The sequence below is a fragment of the Emys orbicularis genome, chromosome 1 (genome assembly GCF_028017835.1).
Source record: "Emys orbicularis isolate rEmyOrb1 chromosome 1, rEmyOrb1.hap1, whole genome shotgun sequence".
Classification (NCBI taxonomy): domain Eukaryota; kingdom Metazoa; phylum Chordata; order Testudines; family Emydidae; genus Emys; species Emys orbicularis.
Genome location: NC_088683.1, coordinates 237,718,643 through 237,731,022, shown reverse-complemented (window position 1 = coordinate 237,731,022; position 12,380 = coordinate 237,718,643).

Here is a 12,380-nt window from a genome sequence, read left to right as displayed (position 1 = left end):
ATATATTTGCTTAATATCTAACCCGTTTAGTGTGGAATTTTATGGATTTCAATTACCTATAACTCTTATGAGAGACATTCGTCTTTCATTTTAACTGCCACTGTCAAATAAGAAATGTGTGAACTTTTTATTCTTATTACTTCCCTGGGGTCAGGCAGAAAGACAGCATCCTAATTTTCTCAAGAATCACCACAGCCATTTTACATTTTGTATAAAATTCCAAAAACAAATTAGATAAAATGAATTTAGGGCTAGTGGATTCCCTGAGGGAATGAAATTGTACATTTAGCTATGAAAGAGGTATAACACCAGCAAAGTTAATATGCAGCCTTTCCAATGTGACTCAACACTTCACTGAAGAGGATGGGACCCCCTCTTGGAATCAGAAGATAGTTTAGTCTCCACTCCTATTCACTTCCATATAACCTGTGCAGGTCTCAGAAACAGTCAGTGTGAGTCCATATGCTGTATTGGCACTTCTCTGATGTGACCATCTTCTTCTATAGACTCTCAGCTTTCACTAAAAGCAGTAAGTCGTTTATAATGTGAAGAAAACCTCAAAAATGTGACCCAAAGGTAGCCAACACAGGGGTGTCTGTAAGAATCCGCAGAATGCCTAGAACAATAGCTCTGAGACATATGAACTGCCTTTCCATCTCAGTAGGGTGCTAACTCAGATGCCCAGTGCTGAGAATCATATTGACATTTACATTAACTATTTAAATCTTCATTTAAGAAAAGAAAGGGAGGATCACAGAGCTGCACAATTTACCGTGACACTCTGTATTTTTTCTCCCAATCAAGAAGGCAAGCCCAAGGAAAGCAACCAAGCCCATAGGCATATTACACTGAAGAGGGAGTGGGGAAGCTAAGCAGAACTCAGAGAGCACATAAATGCATTTTGAATTTCTGCACAGCCTACAGTGAATGGTCTCTCATTTGGATTTCTCACCTGAGTTGCATTTGTGGGTGGAGCTGGGAAGAGTACCACTACCTTTTCCCCTCTAATCTGACACCTAAGTCTATGGAGCTTTTAAGGTTCCTTTCACCTTTGTATTATATTTAAGTACAGAACAAAATGTTGATAAAAGAACGTCCAGAATATTTTATGTTTTCTCTTTCCAGGATCCCAGGGGTCAACTGACATGGTAAACCCATTAAACTGCTAGAACCTTGCTTACACTGGGGCTTCTAATAGTGTTGCAATTGGTGAAGCTAAATGGATGGTTTCAACCATAAGATTTGTTTTTTTTTTTCTGAAATCCCCAGCCTTGGAAGGTTTTGAAAATAAGCTGGCAGTCAGGTCCCACTCAGCTAAGAGATCTGTAGGTTAGGGGCAGGACCTTGAAATCTGCTCTGAAATAAGTGAGGATGCATTTGCACTTTAATGCACAGGTGACATATTCACGTCACCATTTGCTGGTATCAGGCATGCTGCTGAGTGCTGCATCAATCATCTTATAAAGTTATGTTCAATGATGGGTAGAGGAAGACACAGTACTCTAACATGAAGATGAAAAAAATGTATTGATCACAATGGCTAGAAGCTAGGAAGAACACCATTTCATGGATATTTTAAGACATCATAAGGCATTCCTCACCATTGCAACAATGTGTGTCCAGGAGCATGATGGGTCCAGCATAAATCTGAGACTCCGGACCACTTTGAGGAACTTCCTTAGATTTTAGTGACTGAGGGCATCAGACCACAGATTATCAGTGTGCTTCACCCTTTTTACTAACATAATTTTCAATTTTTCATTGCATGAGTTGAGCCAAAGCTTTTCATCAGTCTGCTGATTTCTTCCAGGTGTTGGGACATATTGGCGATGCTGCAGGTCTGCAAACTGTGGGGAGTGTGTGTGCCAAAGTGAAATAATAATTGGGGGGCTGGTTTCACTCCTTTGGGGATGAGGAGCCAGAGGGGAGAGTCCTTAAACTTCAACAGGAAGTCCTGCATGTTGCAGGCATGTCTGCTCAGGAGCGCCTGCTGTCAGTGATCCTGAGCTGCAGACCCCCAGTTGAGTAGACGTTTCTACCAAAAAGGTCCAGCTTTTTGGAGTCCTTCACCTTGGGAGTCTCTCCATCCTGAACTCGGCTTTGTTGGGGGAGGAGGAGGTTGGCACTGGCTGAGGGCATTCCTCCTCATTTTTGCACCGGATGGGTGACACCATATCGGCTCCTGGTACTCAGCACTAGCCTCAGTATTGGAGTTTGGATTGGGGACTGCCCGAAGAGGTGGTGGAGCCCTTCCTTCTGAGGTCATCGAGTAGGAGTGCCTCGACTAGGGTCCCTACATTGGAGAAACACCCACAAGTTCCAAAAGGGCCAATTAATAGACACCAGCCAGTGACCAAAGGGCCAAGTACCCAAAGGCATTGCCTGGTTCGGGTCCACCACTACATAGGGCCGACAGGAGGAGTGTCAGGGTCAACTCCTGGCATGTCTTCAGGTCCCACCACTTAACACAGCTCTCAGTGATTTCAGTTGTTAGTGGGGGAGCCTCACTCCTGGTGCACGCTGGGCAGTCTCTTGCATCAGAGACACTGTCCCAAAACAGTTCTAACGCTTAGACCCAGGTATCAGTGATTTCAGTTCTGCAGTGCATAACAAGACTCTCAATTGCATTTCTGTGTTGCTTCCTGTTCTGAAGCCCAATGACAAGGGAATCGAGGACATTGACAGAAAACAGGTGCTTACTTGGTCTCCGCCGAGTTTATCAATAAGCGTGTCAATTTTGTGCCAAATGGAGTTACACATTTAAGAGGTGCATACTTGTCCACTGGCACCTGAACTGAGCCCACCAACTCATTTCACATAGGCCACAAGCTTTCATTCACTCCTAACCTAGGCTGAATGTTTACCAGCATACCATAGGTGAAGGACTTTAATCTCATAATCCATTCAACAAGCCACCTCCACCCATACATGTTAAAAAAAACAAAAATCTATTAATATTTTGGTAGCACCCACTACGTGTTTAATACTATTCATAATAGAGTTCCTGCCATGAATTTCAAAGTTATAACATTCATAAAACAATTACTAACCAAAATTATACTTCACAGGATAAGGCAATCTGACAGGGTGAAACAATGTATATATTTGTCTGATTATTAGAATCAATTATTGACCTACTGCAGGGGGAAAAAATCATCATCATCAAAAATACATTCATCCCCCCACCCCCTTTTTTGTGTTTTACTTATAAAACAAAGTTATTTGCATAACATAGATTTTGGTCTGAAGCAAATAAATGCTAAGGGTTTGGGAATGTTCAAGATACAGTCATCAATAAGAACAATGTTAAGGGCCATAATCAATAAGTTTACAAGGCTGCACTCATAGGCCACAATGAAATCCATTTGACTTAATCAGGTTTCCTATTTTTCTGGTAAATATATAGCAATTTTGGACTATAGCCAAGCCCTCTCTACTGAGGACAATTATAAACCACTGCAGAACAACTTGCATGATCCACACAGCTCCCAAGTCAAAGTAGCGTATTAGCAAACACATTCTATAAGGTTGACAGATTTCACTTATTTTCTTTTTTCCACCTTTTATTTCAGCCTGTGACTGATTATTTACATTTCCTTTCTTCTTCCTATCCCCCCCCCCCCCTTTTTTTTGACTAGAATGAAAACTCCACAGCTGTGCTTGGAATTCAGATGGATGATTTCATAAGCTTATCACATATACTGTAGGTAGACTGCAGCAGTCATAGATCAAAAACATGAAACATTCCCTCAACATAAAGGTACATTTTGCTGAAGCCCCCTTGTAAAGTCTATGGTTTAAGGACATTGCTCACGTTACCATACAACTCTGAACTCAATGAGCTTCGCATACTTTTTGAAAGATGAATGCCTTTTCTGAAGCTCTCTTTTTTCCCCATAGGAGCACTCAACATTTACATTCTTCAAGGATTTCAGGTGACAAAGTTAGAATACTAGGGCCCAGCACTGAATACCTAGCATTCAGTGCCTCACAGGATAGGGTTGTCAAGGAGCATGAGCAGTAATTCTCATGCACAAACAGGAGGTAACGAATGGGGCAGACACTTGCAGACTCTTATCTTACACATTTTACTAGGTGTGTCAAACAGGCCATTGTGAAACATCAGGTAGGTGTTTCCTGGCTACAGATAGCATAGAATTGCCTGTGTTAGAAATATGCTGAATGTGAAAATCAGTTCTATTTATCATCCTTTCATTTTCCCTCAAAACTTTAAATACCATATTTAATAGACAAAGCTGTACGGACAGTAACAGGCAAAAGTTCTTCCCATCAGGCAGCCTGAATTACTAGGACGGCGATCCTTGCTCTGCAGAAGCAACTCCCAGTTTAATTGCTTGAGTACCATAGCCACACAGGCTCTCCCCTTCTTCTGCCTGTGGAGTCGAAGGACTGGAGGCTCTTGCCCAACCCTTCCCGCAGTCCACTATCCCTGCCCACCCCATGGGCACAGTCATTAAAGGAGTGAACCCACCCTGTGAAGCTTTCCTTAATTATGCTCTCTGTTATCTATCAACTCTGTGTTCTTGGGGAACTAGGGCACAATACCCAGCCTGTCTGCGAGTACCCAGTACCCAGACATTACCAGGACTGTCTCACAAAAGTCCTTCCCCCCACCAGCCTCTGCGTGAACCAAAGCCGATCAGAAGAAAGACTTACAAAAAGCAATGAAAAGGCAGTGGAAGACGCATCTAAACCCCTCCGGACAAGGGTGACAGGATTAAGGAAACTTCCTTAGCCTCATTTGCATCAAAGATGGGATGGGGAGGCATCCCCATTAGCATACAGAATGGAGAACAGAGATTCCAAGGCAATAACTGCACTGAACTCTGGGACCACAAAAGCAGGGAAGCATTGCATGATGGGGGATCTCTGCTCCAGATGTTAATGAACTCATGCCTGCACACACCCAGCTCAGTAGTTATCAGACCAATTCTAGTAATAAACCCTTTATTGGTATCCAAAATACTGAACTGCCTAATTGCATTGTGAGCTCCCTCGAAGGAACATCACCCATAGCCAGGAATGATCAGTTCCTATCATCTAGCCTGAACAAAACAACTTTGATATATTCCCTTGAGTCATCAGTTTACACGTAAACAAATCTAGTGTTCTCCCTTGAACCATTATTCCTTCCCTACAAAAACTCCTACCCATGCTCAAGTAAGTGCTCTGATGCCTGGATCCAAAATCTGCATCAGTTCCATTGGGACTTCATCTTCTCCTGACAGATCATGCTGGGGACTCTGCCTGTCTCCAGCACTCTGGACCCTTAGCTACCACAACCACCTGGGAACCCCGATCAATTCAAGCTTCATGGAGTGGTGAGAACTCTCTCTAGCCTTCTGACCCTGACTTGTGTGATCAGTTATAGTTTTCTAAATTTTATAATCAAATTTAAGTTAGATTTAATATTATAACTGTTTTGTTTGTTTGGCTCCCCTTATATGGTTATTACCTGGCAATAAATAACTTTCATAGTTAAGCTGGTTGCTTCTCTCTCTCTCCTCTCCCCCCCCCCCCCCCCGTCGTAGGTGTTTTTTGGCTTCCCCATTCGCTCTGCAGCAATGCTCTTCATACCTAAGTTAAAGATCCCTGTAGTGCCCAAAAATCCTGTGGGGTTTGCTCATCAAGTGGGTTACTACCAGAAAAACTGTAAAATGAAAGTGGGGATAGGGACATGCTGAACTGAGTCCAGGGACATATAAGGGGTCAGCTCGGGAGTGCTGATTAATCCGTTCCTCTCAGACGCGCTCTGTTAATATGTGTGTGTGTGTTTGTCTGATTCTGGGGCAGGAGGAACCCAGCACGGGGAACCTAGGTCCTGCAGGATAACTCCATTGGGAGGGAACTTGTATAAGGGAGAAGTAGAGCTCCATATGAGAACACAAGTGACAAAAGCAGTACATTGACAGAATTACAGAACCCCTCCTCCCACAGAAGAGTAACCCTAAGAAATGAGCGTACCCCAAAGTACCAGACAAATCAGGTAACATCTCACATATGCACACTTGTGCCAGAGTATCTGCTACACCTTTGTCAGAGGAGGAAGGATGTGCCTCTTAGCATACACAGCCAAAATTCGTCACTTGACAACAGATTTTATTATTTTCAGCTCTCCAATTCTCATGTCACACAATTATGATAAAAACCACACCACCTAAGTCAGCCTGAAGATTAAAGACCAATAACACATATTCAAATGTAATGTTCTTAATTTTTTGACTCCCTCACATGTGTTTCCTCTACCTGTGTTCCCTTTGTGTTCTGGTTTCTATAATGTGCATGCTATTCTCTGTACACCTTGTTTTCTCTCTAAGTTGAGATACCTGTAAAAAAAAAAAATCCAAAATGGCCAGATGATATGGTGATGTACGCTGCATTAGATGAGGCAGAATTTTCCAAACTGTGTTCTCAAACATCCCAAGTGTGGAGAGCTGGCTGGCCAGATGATGCTGTTTCAAGAAGAAACACAAAAGATGGAATGGGAGATTAACGGAATAGTAAAAGACAACTCTGTAATACACTTTTCAATGAGAATACATAATCTATTGTATTAACGACAGCTAAAAATAATACATATAGATGTTGTATGATCATGCATTAGAGCAGAGGTGTCAAGGAGATAATGTCTCTATTAATATGTGGCCCCTAGGAAAAAGTTTGGGAACCCCCCATATAAAGATGCAGAAGTTCCTTTAATTTCATTTCAGGTTGGTGGCATGCTCTTCTACTTCATCTCAGGTCAAGTGATTCAGCATTTGTAAGTCAAGACTGAAACCATTTCTCATGTTCATGTTTTGATGTTATGTGATTTACAGTTTTCACATTATTTTGTACACCATGGTGGCACTTGTCAAGGGTGATTTATAAATATCTAAACCTTTCATTGACTCAAACTCAGCTGCTATCCTGTCATGGAATCATAGGGTTTGAAGGGACCATAAGAGTCATCTAATCTAACCCTTTGCCAAAATGCAGGATTTGCGGTGTCTAAAGCAGTGGTCCCCAAACTTTTTCACTTGTGCCTCTGCGCCCCCCCAGGGAGCTGGGGTGAGAGGGCGGTGAGTGGAGTAGGATAAGGGCGGGGGAGCTGTGCTCCAGAGTGGAGGGGTGACTGGGGCAGGCTGAGGGGGGGGAGAGGAGCTACAATCGGGGCAGGATAGGGGAGACGCCAGTACCTCTCTTTCCCAAGTTTCAGAATAGCAGCCGTGTTAGTCTGTATCCGCAAAAAGAACAGGAGTACTTGTGGCACCTTAGAGACTAACAAATTTATTTGAGCATAAGCTTTTGTGGGCTACAGCCAACTTCATCAGATGCATAGAATGGAACGTATAGTAAGAAGATATATATACATACAGAGAACATGAAAAGGTGGAAGTAGCCATATCAACTGTAAGAGGCTAATTAATTAAGATGAGCTATTATCAGCAGGAGAAAAAATAAACTTTTGTAGTGATAATCAAGATGGGCCATTTTAGAGAGTTGACAAGAAGGTGTGAGGATAATTAACATGGGGAAATAGATTCAATATGTATAATGACCCAGCCACTCCCAGTCTTTATTCAAACCCCAGTTATTGGTATCTAGTTTGCATATTAATTCAAGTTCAGCAGTTTCTCATTGGAGTCTGTTTTTGAAGCTTTTCTGTTGCAAAATTGCCACCTTTAAGTCTGTTACTGAGTGACCAGAGAGGTTGAAGTGTTCTCCTACTGGTTTCTGAATGTTATGATTCCTGATGTCAGATTTGTGTCCATTTATACTTTTGTGTAGAGACTGTCCGGTTTGGCCATGGCAGAGGGGCATTGCTGGCACATGATGGCATATATCACATTGGTAGATGTGCAAGTGAACAAGCCCCTGATAGCGTGGCTAATGTGATTAGGTCCTATGATGGTGTCATTTGAATAAATATGTGGATAGAGTTGGCATCAGGCATCTAACTCCACATTCTACAGGCCATTATCCTCTGATCCCACTGATGATTACCAAAAGAAACTACACCATCTGCTCAAGAAACTCCCTGAAAAAGCACAGGAACAGATCTGTACAGATATGCCTAGAACCCCGACCAGGGGTATTCTATTTCTACCCAAGATCCATAAACATGGAAATCCTGGATGCCCCATCATCTCAGGCATTGCCACCCTAACAGCAGGATTGTCTGGCTATGTGGACTTTCTCCTCAGGCCCTACGCTACCAGCACTCCCAGCTATCTTTGAGACACCACTGACTTCCTGAGGAAACTACAATCCATCGGTGATTTTCCAGAAAACACCATACTGGCTGCTATGGATGTAGAAGCTCTCTACACCAACATTCCACACAAAGATGGACTACAAGCTATCAGGAACAGTATCCCCGATAATGTCACGGCAAACCTGATGGCTGAACTTTGTCCTCACCCACAACTATTTCACATTTGGGGACAATATATACACCTCTACCTTGATACAACGCTGTCCTCGGGAGCCAAAAATCTTACCACGTTATAAGTGAAACCGCGTTATATTGAACTTGCTTTGATCCGCCGGAGTGAGCAGCTCCGCACCCCCCGGAGCACTGCTTTACCGCGTTATATCCGAATTCGTGTTATATCGGGTCGCGTTATATCGGCGTAGAGGTGTACCTTCAAGTCCAGGGAATTAGCTCATTTCCAGCTCTGGAGCGCCCTCTGCCGGCTGATGTCTCGCCTGCCGCTGGCCCCCGTGCTCCTCCCGGACCCCGGTGCCCATTTTCTCAGGGTTCTGTCCTCTGAAGTACCCCCGCAGTCTCTGGGTCTCCCCACCCAGGGGAACCCCCAACCCTCTATCCCCACCTTGCCTCAGTGGCTACTGCCAGTCATCATCGAGCCCCCATTCCCTGGAGCAGACTGCAGTCTATAAACCACTCATCATCGGCAAGGGGGGTTGGACCAGCTGCCTCTGACTATATCTGGGCTGCCCCTCTGCAGACCTAGTACCCTTTAGGGGGCCCTCACTCGGCTTGCAGCCTGGGGTTTTGCTAGGCTGGAGGTCCCCAGCTCCCTCTGCCCTTCCCCATAGATTCATAGATTCTAGGACTGGAAGGGACCTTGAGAGGTCATCGAGTCCAGTCCCCTGCCCTCATGTCAGGACCAAATACTGTCTAGATCATCCCTGATAGACATTTATCTAACCTACTCTTAAACATCTCCAGAGATGGAGATTCCACAACCTCCCTAGGCAATTTATTCCAGTGTTTAACCACCCTGACAGTTAGGAACTTTTTCCTAATGTCCAACCTAAACCTCCCTTGCTGCAGTTTAAGCCCATTGCTTCTTGTTCTATCCTTAGAGGCTAAGGTGAACAAGTTTTCTCCCACCTCCTTATGACACCCTTTTAGATACCTGAAAACTGCTTTCATGTCCCCTCTCAGTCTTCTCTTTTCCAAACTAAACAAACCCAATTCTTTCAGCCTTCCTTCATAGGTCATGTTCTCAAGACCTTTAATCATTCTTGTTGCTCTTCTCTGGACCCTCTCCAATTTCTCCGCATGTTTCTTGAAATGTGGTGCCCAGAACTGGACACAATACTCCAGTTGAGGCCTAACCAGCGCAGAGTAGAGCGGAAGAATGACTTCTCGTGTCTTGCTCACAACTCACCTGTTAATGCATCCCAGAATCATGGTTGCTTTTTTTGCAACAGCATCACACTGTTGACTCATATTTAGCTTGTGGTCCACTATAACCCCTAGATCCCTTTCTGCCGTACTCCTTCCTAGACAGTCTCTTCCCATTCTGTATGTGTGAAACTGATTGTTCCTTCCTAAGTGGAGCACTTTGCATTTGTCTTTGTTAAACTTCATCCTGTTTACCTCAGACCATTTCTCCAATTTGTCCAGATCATTTTGAATTATGACGCTGTCCTCCAAAGCAGTTGCAATCCCTCCCAGTTTGGTATCATCTGCAAACTTAATAAGCGTACTTTCTATGCCAATATCTAAGTCGTTGATGAAGATATTGAACAGAGCCGGTCCCAAAACAGACCCCTGTGGAACCCCACTTGTTATACCTTTCCAGCAGGATTGGGAACCATTAATAACTACTCTCTGAGTATGGTTATCCAGCCAGTTATGCACCCACCTTATAGTAGCCACATCTAAATTGTATTTGCCTAGTTTATCGATAAGAATATCATGCAAGACCGTATCAAATGCCTTACTAAGAATATCATGCGAGACCGTATCAAATGCCGTACTCCCCAGCACTGCTCCACCCTAGATACCCTCCTCAGCTTCCCAGACAGCCAGGTCCTTCTCTCTCAGTGAAGCTAGAGAGAGTGTCTGTCTTTCTTCTGGCCCACAGCCCTCTTATAAGGGCCAGCTGGGCCCTGATTAAGCTGACCACAGCTGTGGCTGCTTTCCCAATCAGCCTAGCTTTCCCTGCTGCAGCCCTCTCCAGGGCTGCTTTATCCCCCTCAGGCAGGAGCGGGGTCACCACCCCTCTACAGCAACCTAAAATTGCATTTGCTTTTCTTGCAATGGCACCACATTGCTGACTAATGCTGAGGTTGATATCCACCACAACTCCAAGATCCTTCTCAGCAGTGCTGTTGCAAAGCCAATTTTTCCTCATTCTGTATTTGTGCATTTGGTTTTGCTTCCCTAAATGTAGCACCTTACATTTGTCTTTGTTGAATTTCATTTTGTTGTCTATAACCCAGTTTTCCAATTTTTCAAGATCCCTTTGAATTTTAGCTCTATCCTCCAAAGTATTGGCAACTCCCCCCCCCCCCGCCCAGCTTTGTGTCATCTGCAAACTTGATCAGTATGCTCTCTATACCTATATCAAGCTCATTAATAAACATGTTAAACAACACTGGACCCAGAACAGATCCCTATTGAACCCCACTTGAGACCTTCCTCCAAACCAACATCATTCCATTAATAGATACTCTTTGTTTGAGGTTGTTTAATCAATTATGTATCCACTTAATAGTAGTTCTGTTGAGGCTCCATTTCTCTAGCTTACTTATTAGAATATCATGTGGGACTGTGTCAAAAGCCTTGCTGAAGTCCCGGCATATTATGTCCACCGCATTTCCCCCATCCACCAAATCAGTTGCCCTGTCAAAGAAGGCTGGTTTGGCATGATTTGTTCTTGGTAAATCTATGTTGGCTGCTAGTGATTATGCCTTCATCCTGCAGGTATTTGCAAACTGAATGTTTTATAAATTGCTCTAGTAGCTTCCCAGGTATTGAAGTCAAGCTGACTGGTTTATAGTTTCTCGGCTCCTCCTTTCCCCCCTTTTTAAAGATGGGCACTATCTTAGCCCTTCTTCAGTCTTCCGGGACCTCTCCTATCATCCATGAGTTTGTAAATATTATTGCTTGTGGCTCTGAGATTTCTTCAGCTAATTCCTTCAGTAACCTCGGGTAAATCTGTCCTCGCTGATTTGAATTCATTCCAATTGGTCAGAAGATCTCTGATGTCTTCTTTAGTTATCCCGATCTCCATCCCTTCCCCTTTATTTTCTATGGCAACTTCGCTAGTTGTCTGGTCACACGTTATTTTTTGTGAGAAGACTGAAACCAAGTAGGCATTGAGCAGCTCTGCCTTCCTATCATCTTCCATTACTAGCTCACCTTCTCCATTGAGCAGTAGACCCACACCATCTAACCTTTGATCAAACGCTGTCTAACCTTTGGTTCCAAGCAAAGCGCTTGAGAAAGTTGCATCTTATCTCTCTACTCAATACTTCTCACCTAACAATATACTTGAATATGTTTTCATTCTGGGTTTTGCTGGTAGTGACACAAAAGAGGTCGGAGAGGCCTGCCCCATGTAATTAATACCTCCATATTTTTGCTGAGGAAGGCAGCCATTGATTTTCTTTTCCTTTACTAGATTGCAGCGTTTGACCCTGGATTAAGCCATCCTCCTGGACTGCTTACATACCTATGGTAAAGTCTGTGGTTCCCTCCTATTGTGGTTTTGTGCTTCTCTATTAAAACCACATTCTCTTCGTCTTTGGTAGTAGCTATTTCTTTGAGCCAAGAGAGTCCCTTTTGTTTTAGTTCTCAGCCCTCTCCTCATATTTTTCTTCTTGTTCCTCTGCTCTCATTTTTCTATTATTTTTACACTATAGATACTGTTTTTGACACCCTGAAGGACTCCCTCCCTGTCCAGTCTCTCCACTTGTCTTGATTGCATAAACGGGTGGCTCCATCTCATGTTTTGTATATGCTGGAGTGGGGAATACTTGCATTTGGAAGATCATAGAAAATGGAGCTGTAGTAACTGGAGTGAGAGAAGGCAAAGGGAAACTCAACTAAATGTCTTAAAGACAGTCATGTTTCTCATGCAGTCTCCACAACTGCATTTCTCTAGGCCCCTCTCAGA